The sequence below is a fragment of the Podarcis pityusensis genome (genome assembly GCF_964106645.2).
Source record: "Podarcis pityusensis genome assembly, chromosome: 5".
Lineage (NCBI taxonomy): Eukaryota > Metazoa > Chordata > Lepidosauria > Squamata > Lacertidae > Podarcis > Podarcis pityusensis.
The window spans coordinates 77,176,177-77,189,380 of record NC_138032.1 but is presented as its reverse complement, the minus strand read 5'-3'; the positions used below and the strand labels follow the sequence as shown (position 1 = coordinate 77,189,380).

The following is a 13,204-nucleotide window of genomic DNA, read 5'->3' as shown; positions in this document are numbered from 1 at the left end:
CTTGAAGACATTAATATGAGTCCTGCTCCGGCTCTTTGGAGTTTGGAAGATCAGGGCTCCATTCCACCAAGGATCAGAATCGTTCCTCAAGGTAGAAGTGGTCTCTTGTCACCTTGGCTGTGCTGCTGATGTGAAAAGCAGTCATTGGCCACTGTTACTTTCTAGAATTTGAATGCAGTGCTTCCTTTTTTTGCTTCTCAAATAATAATAATAATGGGATGCGGGTGGCGCTGTGGGTTAAACCACAGAGCCTAGGACTTGCCGATCAGAAGGTCGGCGGTTCGAATCCCCGTGACGGGGTGAGCTCCCATTGCTCGGTCCCTGCTCCTGCCAACCTAGAAGTTCGAAAGCACATCAAAGTGCAAGTAGATAAATAGGTACCGCTCCAGCGGGAAGGTAAACAGCGTTTCCGTGTGCTGCTCTGGTTCGCCAGAAGCAGCTTAGTCATGCTGACCACATGACCTGGAAGCTGTACGCTGGCTCCCTCGGCCAATAAAGCGAGATGAGTGCCGCAACCCCAGAGTCGGCCATGACTGGACCTAATGGTCAGGGGTCCCTTTACCTTTAATAATAATAATAATAATAATAATAATAATAATAATATGCCTTGGTCAAATGTCTGTCCTTGGAGCCTCTCCTGTCCAGGAGCCTATTTTCAGCACTGGTAGAAAGGAGCTTCCTCACTCCCCATTTGAAGGAATGAGCAAAGAGAACTCAAGTCCCATTGAATTCAGTGGAGCTTGCTTCCCAGATCTTTACCAATGTGCCCTGTTTTTCTCTTTTGATCCAATGAGCCCTGATTTAATGAACTTCCAAATGCAACATTTTCTGTCATTTTGTGGGGCGGATGTTTTTATTACCTCTCTTACTTTCAAGTTTCAGAGGATTCATTACTCTCCTTGGAGTAAATCTCATGGCAATCTGCTTACGTAATGGCCACAATATACATTTAGAGCATTAGGAAACCTCGTTAAATGATCATGGCTTCCCTGAAAGAATTCTGAGAGCTGTAGTTTGTGACGGGTACTAAGAGTTCTTAGGAGACCCTTATTCTCTTCATAGAGCTGCAATTCCCAGAGTAGTTTAACAATCAATCCCTCGTCACGAGGAACTCTGAGAATTGCAGCTCTGTGACTCCCAGCACCCTTAACAAACAGCAGCTCCCACAATTCTTTGGGGGAAGCCGTGCCTATTTAAAGTGGTATCATAGTGCTTTAAATGTGTAGCCTATGTCTATGTTCAAAGTATGCTATAAGTGCAGAAATGGCTTTCAGCCATTGTGGGATTACATGAAAGAAGGAAAAACACAGAGAAAGTAGTATATGATCCTATGCAGGAGAGGTAATGATCAATACAAATCAGTTTTAAGAATGCTTCCTCAGAAATCCCATTGATGAACTCCAAGGTAGGTCTTTGCTGTGGGCATAGATCTTGCCATATGTTTCAGTGGATTGGAGCCTGAATATTCTGCCAAAGACCATAGTCCACACTTACTACAATACAGTGGTAGCTCTGGTTATGAACTTAATTCATTCCAGAGGTCTGTTCTTAACCTGAGGTACCATTTTAGCTAATGGAACCTCCCACTGCCGCCGTGCCGCCATCACACGATTTCTGTTCTCATCCTGAGGTAAAGTTCTTAACCCAAGGTACTACTTCCGGGTTAGTGGAGTCTGTAACCCGAAGTGTTTGTAACCCGAGGTGTTTGTAACGCGAGGTACCACTGTAATTTATTTGATAAATATACTTATTAGCTGTCACTGCCACCACAGTTTTTGGGGGAACATCAAAACCATATATAACCATTGGTGTCTATAATCAGAAAGGTATTATCTTTCTGTAAAATGCTGCATATATTTGGCACATACTGCATAGCCAGGCCACTTGGAAAAAAAAAAAAAGGTCACATGCAACTGCTGTTGTCTGGGATCAATTACAGCTGCTGTATGAGATGTCCACAAAAGCAATCTGAAAGCCTATCATTTAAGGCTGGGAATAATGCTAGGTTAGAGAGGGAGATGATTCTTGTTCCTTAGATAATTTCATAACTTTTATTTTTTTATTGGCGCACTCTTTTCTAAAGAACTCTGTTTTCCTTCACAGTCAGGGAGACTATAGTCAGAGGTAAAAAGAACAGTTGACAGAATAATCTTTTTACCTCAGACTATAGTTGCCCTGACAAAATGATCTCTTACATTTTGCACAGCACTTTCTTTCTTCTTTGAAGCTCAGAACGATTCAGCAAATAGCAGAAACATTTTCTAGGCCTGTTTAGATTGAGCAAAATTGTGTCAATATTTGACAAATTGAGCTGGTGTAGCATGAAATGGCATACTTCGGGGGGGGGGGGGGGAGAAAAACCTTCTTGCTTGATTCTGTTGATCATATAAATTGGCCCCTAGAGGTGAACTGTGAGCTGGAAATATCCCAATTTAAGTCTCACCTTACTCAAATTCACTTAGGTGGCCTTATAAGCTAGGATGCTATCAGCCTTTGTTCCCCTGACCTGTCCCACTGCTATTTCTGAAGACAGAGAGGAAGCTGGATAGGATTTCCAGCCAATGGAGAATGGGTCTCTGCAGAACTCCTTGACTTTCTCAATGCTTAGCAGCAGCAAACACAAATAAATGTATGGATATATTAAATCCTGACATCATTCCACGATGATTTACATATGATGGCCATTTTCATAGAGGGCGGTAGTCAACTGTGTTTTACTCAGAATAGAACTATTAAAATTAATGGCCCTTGGTCATGTTCTTCAATTTCAGCGGGTCTACTCTGAGGATAATATAGTTGTATTCTAAGAACAATGTACATAGTGGTGTGTTAAGTAACGTGGATCCATTGAACGAGGAGGGAGGGAGCAACACATGGGTAACCTGATAAGTGAGTGACTTCTGACCGGCCTCAAGATGCGTGTAGGAGATCAAAGAAGCAATTCATAGTCACTTAGAACTTTAATTGATGTGGTAGGCACAGCAGTAGAAGGCCAACATTTGGTCATTCATATTCTCGTATTATGACTTACCTGGAAGTAAATCGAATTAATGGAACATACATCTGTGTGAATATGGCTAAGGTTGGGCTGCTAGATGGTAGCAGTGATGGAGGGAGATTCTGCACTAAAAATGTCATGGTAGCCATGCCAGGTCTCTGCAATTGTTCTGAGAGCCTTAAAAACTTCACAAGGTATCTAACTTGGCATTAAGTAATCCAGGGAAGCCTTTGCATCCCAAGTTGTGGTGGTGTTGTTTTATATTCTGGGGTTGAGTTTTGATTTGTCTTTCACATAGCCAGTAGAATTTATATGCATTGGCTATTCTGGAGTATTTTCAAAGACCTGATTTTGCCCCCTCAAAATCTCTACTATTTAGTTTTTGACCAACAATATGTAATTTATTACATTCTACACCTTTCCCATTTGCACTGTGTTTCCTTTGCAACAAAATGAATGGGGTGAAATAATGTAAGTTGTGTAGACACAGAGGTGAATTTGCCAGAAGATGAACAAGGCGACAAGGCGAAAACCACGCTGCATGCGAGATATACAGGGCAGTATGGAAAACGAAGCCTTCTTACACCCATACCCTGAAGTCAAGCCAAAATATTAAAGAAGTAGTGAGAAGCAGTTGAAGGAACAAAAGTGAGGTTGCCACAGACAGAGGTGTACTTTCCCTCTTCTTTATTTAATTTCATTCCCGATAACTGTTTCTGGATCTGTCTGTCAGTCAAACGGCATTAGTTTCAACTTGCGCCAGATGTAATGAGTGTCTTGGTGGTGCTTCTAATTACATTGCATCGGGTAGCAATAGGAACAGGATAGCACGAAAAGAAGGATGTATGGAACAGCCCCTAGAAACTTAAGACTAAGCAGTCCTGGAAACTCTAGAGGCAGACTTCCACTGGAGTTCTGAGAGACTGTTCCTTTTTATAAATGGCTTCCAGCATCACTGTATATAAAGTGAGCCTGCCTGAAGGCTTCCCGTAGATCTCTGCAGGGGTCAAAGCTTCATGTCGTTGGCCCACCCACAGTCGTGTGGGCTTGGAGTGTGTGTGAGTTTAGTGAGACAGATGCTTTCACAAGGGATATAAAAAGAGGCTAACTCAGCTATTTCTCCATTTGGCTATGGAGTTTGCCATAATCCAGGGGTGGGAAACACATTTTGTTGTTGTTGAGGGCCACTTTTCCTTGGGAATAATCTGTTGCAGGCTATATACCGGCAATGCTCAAGGATGCGACATGTATTGGGTGGAGCTGGGATCAGAAGTACAGTGGTACCTTCGGTTGCGGACAGGATCCGTTCCGGAGCTCCAGTCGGATTCCGAGGGACTGCTTCTGCGCATGTGTGCTCGGTGGCGAATGCACAGGGTTTGTCGCTTTTGCAACTCAAAGTTTACGTAAGCTGAGGTGCTACTGCAGATGGAGAATACCTGCTTTACTTCATTTAGATTAAGTACGTGGGGGGATGTTTAGTGTATCTGCTGAGTTTGTGGGATGGGGAACCATTCCTGTGCCATTAGAAAAGGGTTTTTTTTGTTTTTGCTTCTGAGTTGCTAAAAAAAGAACCAAATTGGACTGCAAGACAATTAGTATTTTGACCAAAGCTGCTATGACGGGGACCAAATGAGAGACACATTTAGCTCCACAGATGTAATTAAATAAAACATGCTGCTGGAACATATGCTGAAAGATTACAGCTGAGGGTTGCTATGTGTTTGAGGAAATTTTTTAAAATAGGCTTATTAATTATTCACAGGCAAAAATGGCATACTTAAAAGACCACAAATATTTTTCATCTGCTTATTCAAAAAATGGAGAGAAGATTTCTCTTCTTTGAGGATGTGGTGTGAAATAATGCTCCTTTAGAGTGTTAGTTCTCCATTGTATACCCCTGCTGTCCTCACCCCCACAGAAAAGGCAAAGCATTGGGGGACTCTCTGTTTTGCTCCACATCAGGGCCAGGACACAGCCTGTTTAAATTAGTGATGTTTGCTCACCGGCGATTTGGCAGAATTCTGCAAATGTTTGCTTTGGGTTGTTTCCCTTTTTTTAACACTTTTTTCACGAAAAGGCCTAACATTTAAATATAACTTCATGTTTGTGTGCCTGTCTTACACCATAACGGAAGAGCTGGAATGAACACACAAGACTGTAATGAGGGACGAGAGGAGCCAAGGCGTTTGTCTCTGTAATGTTTTGCTGGCAGAGTTGGGGGTGGATCCTGTCATGGAGCCAGTGTAATTCCAGTGTATCTTCGATCTCCACAGCTCAGACACTGATCTGAGGGTGATCATCTATGGTACCTAGATAAATAATTGGGGAATGGAGTCTGCCAGTACTTAATAGGTATATGTAATGTAGCTGCTCTTGTTGATACTGAAGGCCTGGGTGAGTGGTAGCTAATGGAGTTCCCTCTAGACATTGTTGAATTCCAGCTTCTGTCAGCTTCAGTCAGCATGGCCAATGGTCAGGGATGACGGGAGTTGTGCTTGGGAGAGGGAGCCATTAGAGTAGTGTGTGACACCCCCAAAGTGAACTCTAGTCTTATCCTGGTGAGTTATCCAGGTAAATGCAGAGGGGTGTGTGTGAAGCTTACCGTGAGCAGAGTGTAATTACTTCAGGTCTGGAGAGGTTAAGGGTGCCAGGCAGAGAACAGAGGGTTTCAGCAGTGCGTGGAAAGACATCAAATGGATGCAAGCTTTACTCTTAGATCAGGGTGGGGAAACTTTTTGGCTCCCTTCTCCCAAGGACCAGCTTGGACAGGTGGAAGGGACAACCTACCTGTCAGTCACCTGACATCATTGCTCTGTGTCATGATGGGCAGGATGGTGGTTCCTCTCTCCCTCCCTCCCTCCCTCCCTCCCACCTGTCCAGGTCCCTTGTACATCCGATTCACAAGTGCCTGGGAACCACAGTGCAAGGGGCTTTCCCAGCCCTTTGCTTAGTTGCTTGGGAAGGTTATGCCCACTTTCCCCAGATACCTGAAAGTAGCTGGCTGTCGAGTGCTTTGAGAAGCACTATGTTGAGCGCTTTGCAAGCCCTGTGCTCAGTGCTTCCCAGGCCCCAAGCACAGGGCAGACCAAGCTGGTTTCTGCAGGGATTGGCGGCACAATCGAGTTCCTCGTGTGGAGCTCAGCCATGCTGCTGATCCAGCAACATCTCTACCTGCCCTACCCCCCCACCCCACACGCTCTTGCTGCTCCTCCTCCCCACCCTCTCTGTCTGTTTGCACCACTCACCCTCACTCTCGCTCGGCACTCTGGTGGTTAGCAGAGTCATGCCACAGGGCTGGACGGGAAGGCACTTTGGTGCAATGCTGCTGACAATCACCAGAATGAGCGTCTTCTGGTCCATTGTGCATGCCAGAGCACCAGACCAAAACCTAGGACATTCCAGGATCGAAATAGATGCCAGGATTGGCTTCTGTGATCCGGGATGTCCTGCTAAAAGTGGGACAGTTGGTGGGGATGCTACCCCTGATCTAGTAGATGACTTCAACCCTGATCACTGCAGGGATCCAGCTGTGTTTTCAAGATTCCCTTGGGGAACTTGGTCAGGTAGCCTACTTTGCTATGTCTCCATCCAGCTGTGTCTCTTACCTGCTCCACACCTGACCTCTCATATGACATCGGGTTTGGGGCCAGTTGGATGTGTGTGGTACAAGGATGTGGTTTGGGGAAAACAGCCTTGCAGGCCAAATAGGAACCCTTGCCAGGCCAAATTTGGCCCACAAGTTGGAGAGGTAGACCTGGAATACTTGTCTCTCAGAGGCCAGGTTCCCTTAATCCTCACTACCACCCAATCACCAAATCTGTCATAAATGGTAGACCTGTTCTCTGGTTCTAGTTGCGTATGTTTTCGTTTGCTTCTTTAGCGGGAGTATTTACTTTGCTCCTCCACTGGAGAAAAATCCTGCAGACACCCAGGGCTCCATTGAGTTCCACCAAAACTTCAGAATGGATTACGCAACTCACTGCCTGCCTTGTTCAGAGAGGCCGGGCACAACTTTCTTCCCCATGCACCTAGGCCTCCAGCATGGTGAAATGTGTCTGGTGGAAGATGTAGCCAGAGCTGAGAAATTTGTTCCCCTCCCCTCCGTATTTTTTGAACAGATGCAGAACATTTATCTGCAGAGAGAGTGAGAGAAAGCATACTTCCAGAGTTTTGTGTTTTCCAGTCAATCATTATATATCACCCTGCTACACAGCTTCTCCACTGATAAAAGAAACTAGTTTGGATTCTCTTTTGCAGAGAAGATGTCCTTAAGAATAATACACCCTTGTACTTCTTGAAAGCATTTTGAAATTTTGGGATAAAAAGCACTATTGTCCGTCATTCTGTTAAAATCTTTTTGTTCATTCACTGTTATGCTAGACAAATGCCTGTCCTGTTGTGTGTGTGTCTGTGGATTTTTTGGTTTGTTTTATGATGCATGGGGTTGGCTTGAGGCTAGCAAATCGCTCAAAATGACAGGGTACACTTGATGCTTTGTTCACTTAAAATGGGTTCTGTCCATCAGGGTCTTCAAAGAATGATACACGCATTAGAGGAAGAGTTAGGATTTATCCCACAGAAAGATAATATTAAATAAAATTACTGTCAGGTTTCTTCTTCTTCTTCTATGCACATTCTATGAGGTGGCAGTGGCTATGATTGGATAATGTGCTCTTGTTTTTATTGGTGTCAAAGTCTGATGGATGGGGGGAGTAAACTCATAATACATACTTAGTATTTTCTCCCTTTTACTCCAGTCAGTCGAGTTGACTATATAAAGTTTGCTATTGAACTACAGGTCACGTAAAAGGCCACCAGGAGAAAATAACGTTCCATACTTTTTAAAGACTGTTGTGGAAAAGAGGTATTAGGCTCCATCAGATAGCAGAGAGGAGAATAGCTTTTAAATAAATAACAGAATTGCAATGTGATGGAGGTGAAAGATTTAATCTCTCAGATGTTTTAGTTGTACATGAAGATTTCAGCGGATTTCTCTAGCAAAATGTGAAGTCTGGAGTCCAGCGGCGTATGAAATATATAATACAAAATTATGTCGGCAGAGGTGTTGTAAGTAGATAGATGAAAGTAGAATCAAAGATAGTGTTCCATTATACTGCAGTAATAGAAGCTGACCTTGTGAGACTTTGGGGAAATATTTGTTTTTAGGGTTTCATTGAATAAGTAGTGCATATGGGGTTTGATCCAGAAATGTGTGAGTGCCTTAAAAACTGGGAGAGGCGCTGTTTTGTGGATTGTTATGTGAGAGCATGCGAAACAAGTTGTGGTTGTTGCAAGAGATGTGGGCTGGCGCACCTCTTGAGGCATATGGGGCCTTGTACAATATGTTGCACAATACCGAAGGCAAATTAAAGCCCATCTCTGGAATTCAGTTCTCTTTTCACACACAAAAGAGATTTTGATGGTGTGATAAACCTCAGTGTTCGAAACTCCCATTGTTCCAGGCGCATTTTGTGACAGGGAATTTCATTAGCGCAAGCAGTTTCTGAGCTCTGGACGCAGTACTTCACCTAAGATTTCAGATTAAAACTGCAGAGTGGAAGGAAAGGAAGACCTTTTTCTGCCTCCCCACTTCCAGCTACTCTCTGAAGACTGGAGAAGAGACCCTCTTAAGAATATTAGGGCGGTGGGCAGGGGAAGGTCCAGACCCTGTGAAAAATGAACATAAGGTTTTAGCTGCAGTTCGTTCATTTTCAGCTTTGTATTTTTTATATATATAAAAAGTGCACCTAGACATTCCATTGTTGTGCCCATAACCTAGGCTTAAGGTGTCATTTAGTTCTTAGCTTTCATATCTCAGTTTCTAACACTGATAACCCTTAGCCGGCATGTTCTGCCAGATAAATTAGGTTTGCTCTGCTTGGCTGAGCCCATCAGGGAATGATCTGTGGAATTTTGAGTGTAGAACAGGTGAACTGAGCTCAACTGCTTCCTCCATTTTGCCTAAAGGCCCATTGGTAATATGTTAGGGTGCTTTCAAGTGTTTCCCCTAACAGTTGCTGTGACACCAAATAAGGAAGTGTGACAGAAAATACTAACTTGGAGGTAGGCAGTTTTAGAGGTTCCCACTCAGGAGAAACGTCATGAGAGATTCTGAAGAAAGGAAGATTTTCAATAAAGCCAGCAAATTTTTAAGGAGGGTTTTGCATATGCTTATTTCCTATGGCATGAAGTTTAGAACCACTGTTGCTGCTTTGCCTCAGCTGATTTGTAAGACTGAGGACTCAGCTATACAGCTACAAATATAACATTTTAAAGTGTGTTTTATGTGCATTATGCAAATGTGACACTAGATGGTGATGGTGAGCTTATGGCAAATTCAATATTTTTTTAAAAAAAGCATTTTCACAGCGTTTTTTATACAGTGGTACCTTGGTTTAAGAACAGCTTAGTTTATGAACAACTTAGATTAAGAACGCTGCAAACCTGGAAGTAGGTGTTTTGGTTTATGAACTTTGCCTGGAATAAGAACATGTTCCGCTTCCTGTTGAGTGTGTTCTATTTGTAAATTGAGTCCCCCGCTGCTATAGGAAAGCACGCCTTGGTTTAAGAACACCTTGATTTAAGAACGGATTTCCGAAATGGATTAAGTTCGAAAACCAAGGTACCACTATATGTGTCTAGATTCCACCTGATGATAGCAAGGAATTGTTTGTTAAATAAAATAAGGGACAGCTTATATTTTGTACAGATGGGCCCACTTTCCCTTTGGCTCATCTATTCCCCTTTCCAGTAGCGTTTGTTAGAACTTGTCCTACTGTGCCTTATCATTAGGGCTGACCTGACGCTACTAACCTACTTTAATATTTTATTTTCATGAGTGTTAGAGCTTATGAAACTTATTGTAAGCAGAGGCACATTGTTTCAATGCTGTTTGACACCCTTTCCCTTCCTGGCTACTGTTGCTTGCTTTGCAACATAATTTTCCTTCTTCTGTTTTTGCCCTCACTGCCCCTCAAACTCAGTTGCCCCTACCAGTGGTCCTGCTAATTGCATGAATGGGATCATACCACTATACCTGACATGGAGGCATCCTGGATGCCTGTTAAAAAATAAATAAATCCAGAAAATTGGCAGGAGCAATCTGATTAAATAGCAGAAAGAGCCTGAGTCTGAGGACAGTGAGGGCAAAGTGATGGCAAGAAGATTCAGCTGCCAGAAGAACAAAGAGCATTAAGTAAGGGTCATATTAGATTATCTCCATAGCTCCTCCCAACTGTAAAATTATTTTATTCTATGGAGCAAGTTTGGTAGCTTTTTATTTGCCTCCCTGTTGTGTGTCAGCAGTGACCATCAGTTTTTAAAATGACGCCACCGCTTGCCCTGTGGTCAAGAATCAAGCAGCTCTGCTAGCTCCTAATATCGCCAACAAAAATAAGTTTTAGTTCCGTAAGTATCTTGCAAGATGATTCATACTCATGATTGTGGCACTTATCAAACAAACAGAATGATTAGAAATGTATGCAGATGTTCAAGAGCTGCAAAGTCTGAGTTTGAAACAGACCGATGATGGGACTGAGGAGAAAGACCTATCATGTGAATTAGTTTTTGCCTTTTTAGACATGGCCTAATCAGAATTAGGAAAATGAAACCCAGTTTATGTAGTGAAGTGGGTAGACGGTGTATATTTCGTGTTTTCAGTAAATAACCTGCCCTTTTTGATGAAATGTGCTTGCAGGAAGGATCATAGAATCATAGAATCATAGAGTTGGAAGAGACCACAAGGGCCATCGAGTCCAACCCCCTGCCAAGCAGGAAACACCATCAGAGCACTCCTGACATATGGTTGTCAAGCCTCTGCTTAAAGACCTCCAAAGAAGGAGACTCCACCACACTCCTTGGCAGCAAATTCCACTGTCGAACAGCTCTTACTGTCAGGAAGTTCTTCCTAATGTTTAGGTGGAATCTTCTTTCTTGTAGTTTGGATCCATTGCTCCGTGTCCGCTTCTCTGGAGCAGCAGAAAACAACCTTTCTCACTCCTCTATATGACATCCTTTTATATATTTGAACATGGCTATCATATCACCCCTTAACCTCCTCTTCTCCAGGCTAAACATGCCTAGCTCCCTTAGCCGTTCCTCATAAGGCATCGTTTCCAGGCCTTTGACCATTTTGGTTGCCCTCCTCTGGACACGTTCCAGTTTGTCAGTGTCCTTCTTGAACTGTGGTGCCCAGAACTGGACACAGTACTCCAGGTGAGGTCTGACCAGAGCAGAATACAGTGACGCTATTACTTCCCTTGATCTAGATGCTATACTCCTATTGATGCAGCCCAGAATTGCATTGGCTTTTTTAGCTGCGGCATCACACTGTTGGCTCATGTCAAGTTTGTGGTCAACCAAGACTCCTAGATCGTTTTCACATGTACTGCTCTCAAGCCAGGTGTCACCCATCTTGTATTTGTGCCTCTCATTTTTTTTGCCCAAGTGCAATACTTTACATTTCTCCCTGTTAAAATTCATCTTGTTTGTTTTTGCCCAGTTCTCTAATCTGTCAAGGTAGTTTTGAAGTGTGATCCTGTCCTCTGGGGTGTTAGCCACTCCTCCTAGTTTGGTGTCATCTGCAAATTTGATCAGGATGCCCTTGAGTCCATCATCCAAGTCGTTGATAAAGATGTTGAATAAGACCGGGCCCAAGACAGAACCCTGTGGCACCCCACTAGTCACTCTTCTCCAGGATGAAGAGGAACCATTGATGAGCACCCTTTGGGTTCGGTCAGTCAGCCAGTTACGAATCCACTGAGTGGTAGCATAGTCAAGACCACATTTTACCAGCTTCTTTACAAGAATATCATGGGGCACCTTGTCAAATGCCTTGCTGAAATCAAGGTAGGCTACATCCACTGTGTTCCCTTCATCTACCAGGCTTGTAATTCTGTCAAAAAACGAGATCAGGTTAGTCTGACATGACTTATTTTTCAGAAATCCATGCTGACTATTGGTGATCACAGCATTCCTTTCTAGGTGCTCACAGACTGTTTGCTTAATGATCTGCTCCAGAATCTTCCCTGGTATTGATGTCAGACTGACTGGGCGGTAATTATTTGGGTCCTCTCTTTTCCCCTTTTTGAAAATAGGGACAACAGGATGGCTATGTCAATTTTGGTTTCTCTCAGTTTCTCATCCCTCCCCCCAATTTTAAGATTAATTCTTCACATTTCCATAGCAGATTGCGTTTTTTAAAAAGTTATCACAAAATTCACCATTGTTTAAATTTCTCTTACTATACACATTTATGTGCAATTTTGCCCAACATAATGCATTTTTGTATGTTCCTTCCACTAATGCATGGATTTTTACTTCAATATATACATTTTTGTACAAATGACCTGGTTGGAGACCTGCATTGCAAAATGCAGAATTCAGTGTGAATTTCAAAGGATGGCTCTGTTTCAGTTCACATATTTTGCTTTGGAAAGGGCACATTAGGTAAGTTTGCTTTCAGATGTGAACTGAATTGCATTTCCCCCATCTCTACTTGCAGCCTTCGCTTCTGCTGCAACAGACTAACACATACCCTGTTCCTAAATAAAAACCAAGAGGAAACTCTCACTAGGGTAGAGTCTACAAACTTATTAAAAAATGCTGTAAAAATGCTTTTTAAAAAAAGTTTTGAAAAATATATTGATATTTTTTGCGTAGCTCACTGTCGCCATCTAGTGTCACATTTGTATATTGCACTTTGCAACACATTTAAAACGTTTGATTTGCAGCTGTGTAGCTGAGTCCTAATTTCATTTCCAGATATGTTGCTGAGTCAGACATACATCAGAGGTTAAGCTGCAGCTGATGATTTTTCACTTCCTCTCTTTTTTGTTCAGACTGGTCTTCCTATCAAAACACTAAGATATTTTGTGGTGAGGCTTAGCCCACAGTTAGTGTGCCTAGGATTGCAGCCTTAGAGTAGCCACATTTCTCTGGATGGCTTATGCACATCACTGACAGTTGTATCTTCAGGAATCTGCAAAGAGAGGCATGCCAATTGTTGGTGTACCAAATGGGTATCAAATGAGAAGATTATTCCTGATGAATAAAAGATATCAAATGTATGTTGATAATGAATCGTCCCAGGAGGCAAAAGAAAATACACTGTGCTTCTCCCACTCCTTGCAAAACAGACTCATTTCTTGAGATCTTCTCTCAAGAAAGTAATCTAGGAAGTACCTCCTGGTGGGGGGGGGGGGGGGA

General features: G+C 42.9%; 1 protein-coding gene across 6 annotated transcripts in view; it reads left to right on the top strand.

The window, feature by feature from the left end:
- The window catches only part of GRID1 (glutamate ionotropic receptor delta type subunit 1), a 707,273-nt gene that overhangs the window by 64,718 nt on the left and 629,351 nt on the right, over positions 1-13,204 (top strand). The gene's annotated exons all lie outside the window — the stretch shown is intronic.